Source organism: Dioscorea cayenensis, chromosome 6 (assembly GCF_009730915.1).
Source record: "Dioscorea cayenensis subsp. rotundata cultivar TDr96_F1 chromosome 6, TDr96_F1_v2_PseudoChromosome.rev07_lg8_w22 25.fasta, whole genome shotgun sequence".
Lineage (NCBI taxonomy): Eukaryota > Viridiplantae > Streptophyta > Magnoliopsida > Dioscoreales > Dioscoreaceae > Dioscorea > Dioscorea cayenensis.
Genome location: NC_052476.1, coordinates 13,263,243 through 13,271,617, shown reverse-complemented (window position 1 = coordinate 13,271,617; position 8,375 = coordinate 13,263,243). Strand labels below are relative to the sequence as shown.

The following is an 8,375-nucleotide window of genomic DNA, read 5'->3' as shown; positions in this document are numbered from 1 at the left end:
TCACCGGGTTGCTCTGGACAAGACATTCTTTGAGAGTGTGATTTTGCCCTCTTGGTATTGTCGCCGACCCAGTCCTTGAAAAACATAACAATCTTCTATTGTATGTCCCAACACCCCATGATATGGACAGCAATTGGGATGATCCGTCTTGCTTTTGCTCTTCGTGTCTTTTTGCATCTGTGGAGCCGCAGACCCTCTCTCACAAAGATCTTTTGAAGATTTTATGTACTTTATCTCTTCCTGAAGGAATACTTTATTCATCCCTATCCTTCAAGGAAGGAAGAGGTTTTGACTCATTGTCGGAGCACCCTAAAGCTAGGTACCTTTAGCTTGTTCCGGCTTTATGGGACCTCGCCACGCCTTTCCCCTTCTCAATATTGAAGGTAGTAGCAGTGTACTTGACGCCTCTGCTTTCTTGGATTTGTCTTTGTCACTCCTTGAAGTGGTTTGAAATTGGACAACACCTTCGGGTTGGTCCTTTCCAATTTTTTTAGCTTGTGAGATTAAGCCTTGGAATGTAGTGATGCTAGATGTACTCAAGAAAGGTGACATCCAACTATCAATGTTCCTCAAAGAATAAACCCACCGCTCGTCCCGATCGAGTGGTTGTTCACATTTGATGCTCAAGTTCCTCCATCTCATAATGTAATCGACCACTTTTTTTCATCTTTGTTTTGGCGAGTGGCTACTAGGGTCAAGAATTGTGATTTTGTCACTTATGCCCCCAAACCGCACTCGAAAATGCATCTTTTAACTCACGCCATGTTTGAATCGACTCAGGTTGCAGATTTGCATACTATTCAAATGCTACTCCTGCAAGACTTGCAGAGAATTGTCTGAGGAGGAGTGATGGCTTCGCACTTGTATTCCACAAGCCGTGACAAAATGAGCTAAAGTGTTGGTCGGATTGCCAATCCCATAGAAATTGCTTGAATTTAGGAACATTATATCCCTTGGGGTAAGGGCACCGTGTCATGGTAGCTGGGATAGGGCTTGTCTCCATCCGCCTTTTGTCTCAATTCCTTTGGCTTGATTTAATTCAAGAACTACCATTCACCGTATCTCTTCCCGAGTCATTACAAACTGATTGTTCCCCGAACAGGAGCATAAGAGGTTCTTCCATGTTCTCATCGGGCCTCAAGGTTTCCTTTGGAGGTGGTGTTGGACTTCTCGACCTCCGCACATTCTCCATAGGGAAACCGTGGGTTACCCCTTGCTCAACTCGGGCCTCGTGGCTTCTCTCGGCCGGGTTGGACCCTCGATCTTCCCAGTTGTTCGTGCTGATTTTTCCATGAGGATTTTAATTTGTTTTCTGCATTTGTAACATTGACCCCATCAACATTGCCATGTTGTCATTGAGTCTTTGATATTCAAGATCACGATGTCCCTTTTGAGGAATAAAGACAGGGTTCATCCTCTTCATCTTCATTTAGTTGTCAGACTTCTTTGTGTTTCCTTGGTACATGGAGTGGTGGAAGGCTAGTCCCTATCCCTTGCTCCTCATGTGGTAGCACATGGCTAGAACCTTCTTCTCCATTCGTAGAGTCTGCAGCTCTTCTACTGGGATCTTGTAACAGTCCCTGCTTGTTCTTGTTCGGGTGCAGGATCTCCTCTTGCTTCAGTAACCATTCGACAAGTGTGTATTTCCACATCTCGCATCGACATTTCTTCATCTTTTCATTTCCCTCCTCCATTGAAATTTAGACCCGTTAACCTTGGGTTGATTTCTTTATAGGAGCTAAACGGTCAAACATCGTCTTCTCAGCTGTTGAAATGAATTGCTTCTTCTTTTGATAGAATTCTTTTGGTCTTATCTTCTCTGACTGCAGTTTCCTTGATGTTGTGTAAGTCTTGTAGAGATTCTGACCAAATGAATTCCTGTGATAGGACTTTGGAGGTCTACCAACCTTGTTTTTCACTCAGTTGGGGACGCAAGTCTGCAGTGGTTGCGTTCTTCTTCACCAGGTTAAGAGGTTCAAATGAGTTGTTGAAGGTACTCATTTGATCATTCTTGTGTCCTTGGAAACGACACAAAATCCAAACTTTTGTCTTGGAATTTTGACTTTCCTTTGTGTGAGCCTTGAAAAACACACTTTTTCTTCTTTGGTGTGTCTTCATCGATGAGTGGAAAAATTCCACTTTTCCCGCCCTTTGTCGTAATGGTAAAGGTGGGTTCATCATCATCATCATTCATAGAAATTACCCTTTTAGGGTGGGATAGCCTCTCAAATACAGATATTCTTGGTGCTCCCCTGACAGCAAGATCCCTCGCCCAGCCTGAGGAACAATCACATTGGGGCGACGACCTTTGGATGGAAGCCATGGGACCTGCTCAGTTCTCCTCTCGAAAGGTACGGGTCTCCTTATGAATTGCACCGACTCGAGATATGGTGCCAAAGGTCACCACTCCTCGCACTCCAGTGTTGAAGGTGCAGCTGAGCAATTGAACCCTCAGTTCCATCGCCAAGGAAAATTGTGAGTTTCGGGCTTCCAGAGGTGGTTGAGTTTTTGAGAGCCATTTGTTCTTCATTTCCTGCAAGATAAAAAGAAACATTATTAGATTTCTTTCATAGGATGTAGGAACAACGCCTTTACTTGTACTTTTGCCTCAAAGATGGGAGGAGAAATGGAGGGTCCCACCAAGCGTGCCAGAATTTGTGGGATCGAAAATGTGTCTGGCATCATGAAGAAGACACCAGATGATGCATCGAAGCACAAATATCATATTTGTTTTGTGGGTTCTTTCATTTCTAATAGGGGCAAGCCTCTACTATTAATTACCCCAGATTAGAAATCTTGGGAACCTCCGATTAAGGGCAAAAAGTACAAGTAAGAAAAAATTTGATAATTATGATTTTGTTATTTTATTATATAAACATATTTATTACATCACTTATATATAAATATATATATTTTACATATTTTTTTATCACTATCGCCTCTAGTGCCTTTATCACCGCATTGCTCACTGATTGCCATCTTAAAAATAAATATATCTCATAACAATTTTTGTTGTCGTCTTTGAAATGAATAAGTCACCATTGCATGTGCCTTTATCATCGCGTTGCAATATATATCTCTATTGTCACTTTTGAGATATATATATATATATATATCATTTTTATCTTCCATATATTTTCTAAAAATTTGCCATTCCCTTTGAATTGAACTTTCTTGTTATTGCTTCCAGATCGAGTAATTTTTGTCGCTGCTCTAAACTCGAATGTCGATGTTGGTATGAGGCAACGCCCTAATACCAAAAAGGATAACAACATGTCATCGGTATTTAATATATTGTTCAAAGCCTCTCTTTTTTTCTTTTATATTGCTACACATCTCTATAGTCCTCTTCATAGTTCGTATCATTGTAGCTCACCATCTTTTTCTTGTTTTTATCAAGATTACCACCACTCTTTTTCATTAACCATTTCGTCATTGGAATCCTTACCTGATGTTTAGAAACATTTCATATATATGTATATATTAAATGTTGCCTCAAGGACAATGAAGCCAAACTCACCACCGTTGCTAACCCTTCAATTAAGCCTCCTGCTTGAACTCATGAGATGTTCTGATCATGTACGGTTTTTTTAAATACAAAACAATCATGCATGCTATTGCATATAACCCATTCTTTAGAATTTTTTTTTTATTGTTACTACACATATGCTTCTCATTTTTTTTATATATTTCTTTTATTTTATTTTATGGCATGCTTCTCATTTTTTTTATTATATTTTATATACTATTTTTTTATTTTTTTATTTTTATGCATGCTTCTCTCTCTTTTTTTTAAATGATGGGTCTATGCATACTTATTATTATTATTATTATTATTATTATTATTATTATTATTATTATTATTTATTTGTATTATTTGGTATTAGCTAACGTATGCATGCATACTCATTTTTATTATTATTATTTTTTTATTTTCTTTCCATGCACGTGAGAATGCATGCTTACTTTCTTTTTATTTTATATATATATATATACATGCAGGCATACTTCTTTAATTATATATATATTATTATTTTTTTATCCCACATCCTTTATATATATATATATATATTGGGCTCGATTTCTAATGGCCACCGTGCCCTTTTTTAATTTTATTTTAGCAAAACACTCATATAAGATAAAAAAACATGCCTTTGCCTTTTAAATGCACGCCTTAGCCCATGCATGCTTGAGCCACTCACCCACGTGAATCTCATCATTCCTCAATTCTCTTTTGAAATTTTTAATTAATTTTTACTTTTTAGTGTAAAATCACCCCGATTAATAAGAACTATTTACGTAATCCATGTTCTTCCAATTGCAATCATCAATCAATGCATGACAACCCCTAATTTTTTTATTGTTGTCCAAATTTTACCAATAAGCAACTCGAATGCAAGTGAAACAAATAGGACAATTTCTTCACTCCTTTTTTTTTAGTTCACTGAAGTAGCTTGCGGCATAGGCTTATTTTGCAGAAAATGTCGGAAAAGTATCATAGCTTGGCGAGGCCGATGTAGGGAAACCTCATGTCCAACTCTAGTAATGGTTACAAAGGTCAGGCCTTGACAAACCTGGCTTCATCCACCAACCTTTCCGTTGTCATACCATGAATACCAATTGGTGATGGTTGGGAGCTTGAAAGCATCGATTGAATATCTAGTTGCTATCACAGGAACTACAACATCTGTGTCTCCACTGAACACCCATATCTTTAGGCCTCCCGTAATAAGTCCACGATAGATAGGAAGCATTGATCTAGGAGAGTCTGCACAATAAGTCTCAACAATATTACTGCACGTATCCCAAGCATGATTTATCCCAGTAACATTTGCATGGAGTGCCTTCTGAACTTCAGGATGATTGTAATACATCCTGGCATAGCTTTCAGTTCATGGATCATATGCTCTGGACATCCAAGGATAATGGCCCCTCAAAGTGCGTTTGAGAGATTCAGTCATATTGGAAGTTATTGTGTATATACTGTGTGGATCAATGTTACCAAACTCTAAATCAGGGCGGAGTAGAGGACCTTCACACACTCCATTGATCGACAGCTCTGAAGATTGAAGGTCACAAATGACCTTCAGATCTTTATAGGTGTCATCAGAAATCAAACCATGAGTCCACCAGTACTCAAAGGTGCTCACATAGTCATTGTAATCATCAGTCACAGCGTTCCCCACCATGAATCCCTTCAAGTTAATGATTGATTCCTGAATTCCCTTGTTCTTCCTATAAACAAGTTGGGACAACTGAGGAACATAGTGCCCCGTGATAGCTCTCTCCAGCAATATAGAAATCCCTATGTTTGTACTGAGGGAACCCCTCAAGCCAATTCACAAGGAAATCGTACGCATCTATGGCTGTTCATTGAAGAACAGTGTCTTCCCGTCGGAGTTGATACGGAACGGACCAAGCTCCTCAGAAGCACCATGACCGATCGAAGAGCATCCAGGGGTGCCATTGAGCCAGAGAACAAGCGGCGCTGAATTGATGCCGGAGTCTCAACAAGCCAACATCCTGGTCAGCGCTGAACTGCGAGAAGGCCACGTTGGTTGGTTGCCCAGGAAGATGTGAGATCCGGGCCAAGATCCCGGGTCGGCGATGGAGGAGGTGAGGAGATGGTTTAGGGCTTTTGAAGTTCTCGGGATGATAGGCGCGGCAACCATGGCGTCAAGGAAGAGAGAAGTGCCAAGAGATGGCGGCGGCCATAAGAGAAGAGCAGCTCCAAGCGCACCATAATTATGGGAAGCTGAGGCCGCGAATCCTAACTGAGACACAAAACAGAGAAAGCGGGCAAAGAAGAACGTGTAGAGATGAATCGCATGCTTGGCGGCATTATTTCACCCATCCAAGCATGCCACTGACTGTGGAATAGCAAAGAATGGCGATTTAGCGGCAAAAGAAGGCAATGCAAGTGCGGCCAAAAATTTTTATACATGTATATATATTTTTATATAAAAGAGGAGAGGAGTAAAAAGACCTTTTTTTTTTCTTTTTCCTTTCCAATCCTCCTTCCCTTCTTTATCTCTCCCCCTATTTAAAAAAACTTACATTTCACCCTTATCCTAATCCCAAAAACCCCATCATCCCTATCTAATCCTAACTCCCCCGTGAGATCACAACGAAGGTGTAAGATCGGGTTCTTATCCCTAAAAAATTAATTTTAATTTTAATTAATAATAATTTTTAAAAATAATTTCAAATTTGAAAAATTTAAATTTTCGAATTATTTATTTATTTATTATTTTATTATTTTATTATTCATAATTTATTTATTATTTTATTATTTTATTTTTATTTTTATTATTTTTTTATTATTATTTTTTTATTATATATTCATTATTTATTTATTTATTTATTATTTTATTATTATTATTTATTTATTTATTTATTATTTTTTTTAAAATTCACTTAACTGAATCTACCTCGGGATGCGTACTCAAGTGCTTCAGGATTTGCATTTCTCCCATTGCCTCGAGATCTGCTCTCAGGCTACATGAAACTTAAGATCGTCTTGGGATGTGTGTTTGACTATTCTAAGATTTGAGATTGCCTCGAGATATGTGTTCTCGAGGATAATCTTGTAATAATAAATTTTTTTATGCCTCGAGATATGTTCTCAAGAGGCAATTTTGTAATTTGCATTTTGTGCCTTGAGATATGTTCTCAAGGGCAATTTTGTAATTTTGCATTTTGTATTTAACTTGGAATTTGTACTCTAGTCCAAGACAATCAAATAATCAATTAAGATTAAGATTAGGATATTACAATTTTAATTCTAAATATATCTACGATTAGGATATATTAAAATTTAAATTAAATTGGAATTTGGTTTCCATTAGGACATTGAGTTTTATTAGTACATGCATTATATTATTTATATATAACACTCAAGTCATTCACAACCTATATGCATAAAACAACACCAAATACACAATATGAGACATAAACCATGGTAAAAATGATGCTCAATGCACGTAAAACATATATAAAAATATGTCTACTCAAGCACTTATCAGTGTCACTCATCCACAAAGGCTACCAAGATGGATTCTCAACCCTAGTGTCACTCTAAGGGAAAATCAACTCAACAAGCATTCAAGATTGGAACTCAATTAAAGACATAAATTAAAGAAAGCATAATAAAAAGTCAATGAAATAATAGCATCCCAGGGTTTACAAGTCCAAGTACCCTCTAGGGCTTTAGCTCTCCATGGAGCACAATACAATCAATAATGAAATCAAAAGTAAAGATATGCAATCCAAGGATAAAACCCCCTTGGTGTTCGTGTTGATGTTCTTGTGGAGTGGCCGCATCTTCTCCAAAGGTCCCTTCGTCAAGCCTAGGGCACACCTCGCCAGATAGGTGCCGATGAAAGCTCCCCCAATAACTCTCTTCCAAAGGATTGCGGTGTTGAAGGCCCAAACCTATCCAAAGATCTAGCCAAAGCCTCTCCAAACCCTAGCCGCGGGCGGCTCCAAAGATGGTGAAAAGATGGGCAAAAGATGGGGAAAAGATCTTTTTCTCAGGCTGAAATCACGACTTAAATAGGGCTAGAATCGGGGATCCATATTGGCGTGTGGAATTTCCACGCGGCCGTGTGAATCTGCAGAACTTGGTTTTTCAGCGGCCTGTGAATAGTAACTACTACAGTAAATTGCTACAGTGATTTGGTATAGTAAACTGCTATAGTACTCCTTCAAAAACACTCCCGAATCCACACTTTTCATCGAGGTAACATAAACGGGCACACATCTATGCCATAGATCGCATCGCTTCTTCATCGAGGCAACATAAAATGCAAATGTGACTGCCTTTGTGCCCCTCCAAACCATGTAATTGCTTGAGCACATGGAGGTTGGCACACATTCACATATCTTCGAGCACAACTTGTGTCTTCATGTTTGTTTACTGCAAGATTTCATCAATAAAGTGCAATCGCCATCTACTTTGGCTTTCTTCCTCTATATTTGGCTCTACAACCCTAAATGCACAAAAGCAACACAAATACACATATATTAGCGCTAAAATCTGATAAAAGTAATGTTCATCGTAAGAAAAGAATACTTCGTATTACTAATACACAAGCACTTATCAATAGCTCTTTCTCTCATTAGGGCACAACAAGTATTAGACTTATGACAGTAGCTTCATACATCATGGGTGGTAGCTCTTTCCACCCCCCTATGTACAAACAAACAAATGCAAATTATATATATATATTTATTTATTTATTTACTGAATTTTCTGATTTTTTTGAATGAAACTAGCACACTAAAGTCCCAAAAATAATGAACTAGAGTCTTCATAGGTCTAATGAGTGAGAAAAGTGCATCAAGAGCAATCGGACAAAAATATTCAAGGAAAT

General features: G+C 38.2%; 1 pseudogene; it reads right to left on the bottom strand.

The window, feature by feature from the left end:
• Nucleotides 1–4,436: 4,436 nt before the first annotated feature.
• On the bottom strand, nt 4,437–6,476 carry LOC120263150 (annotated as a pseudogene).
• Between the last annotated feature and the right edge of the window lie 1,899 nt (nt 6,477–8,375).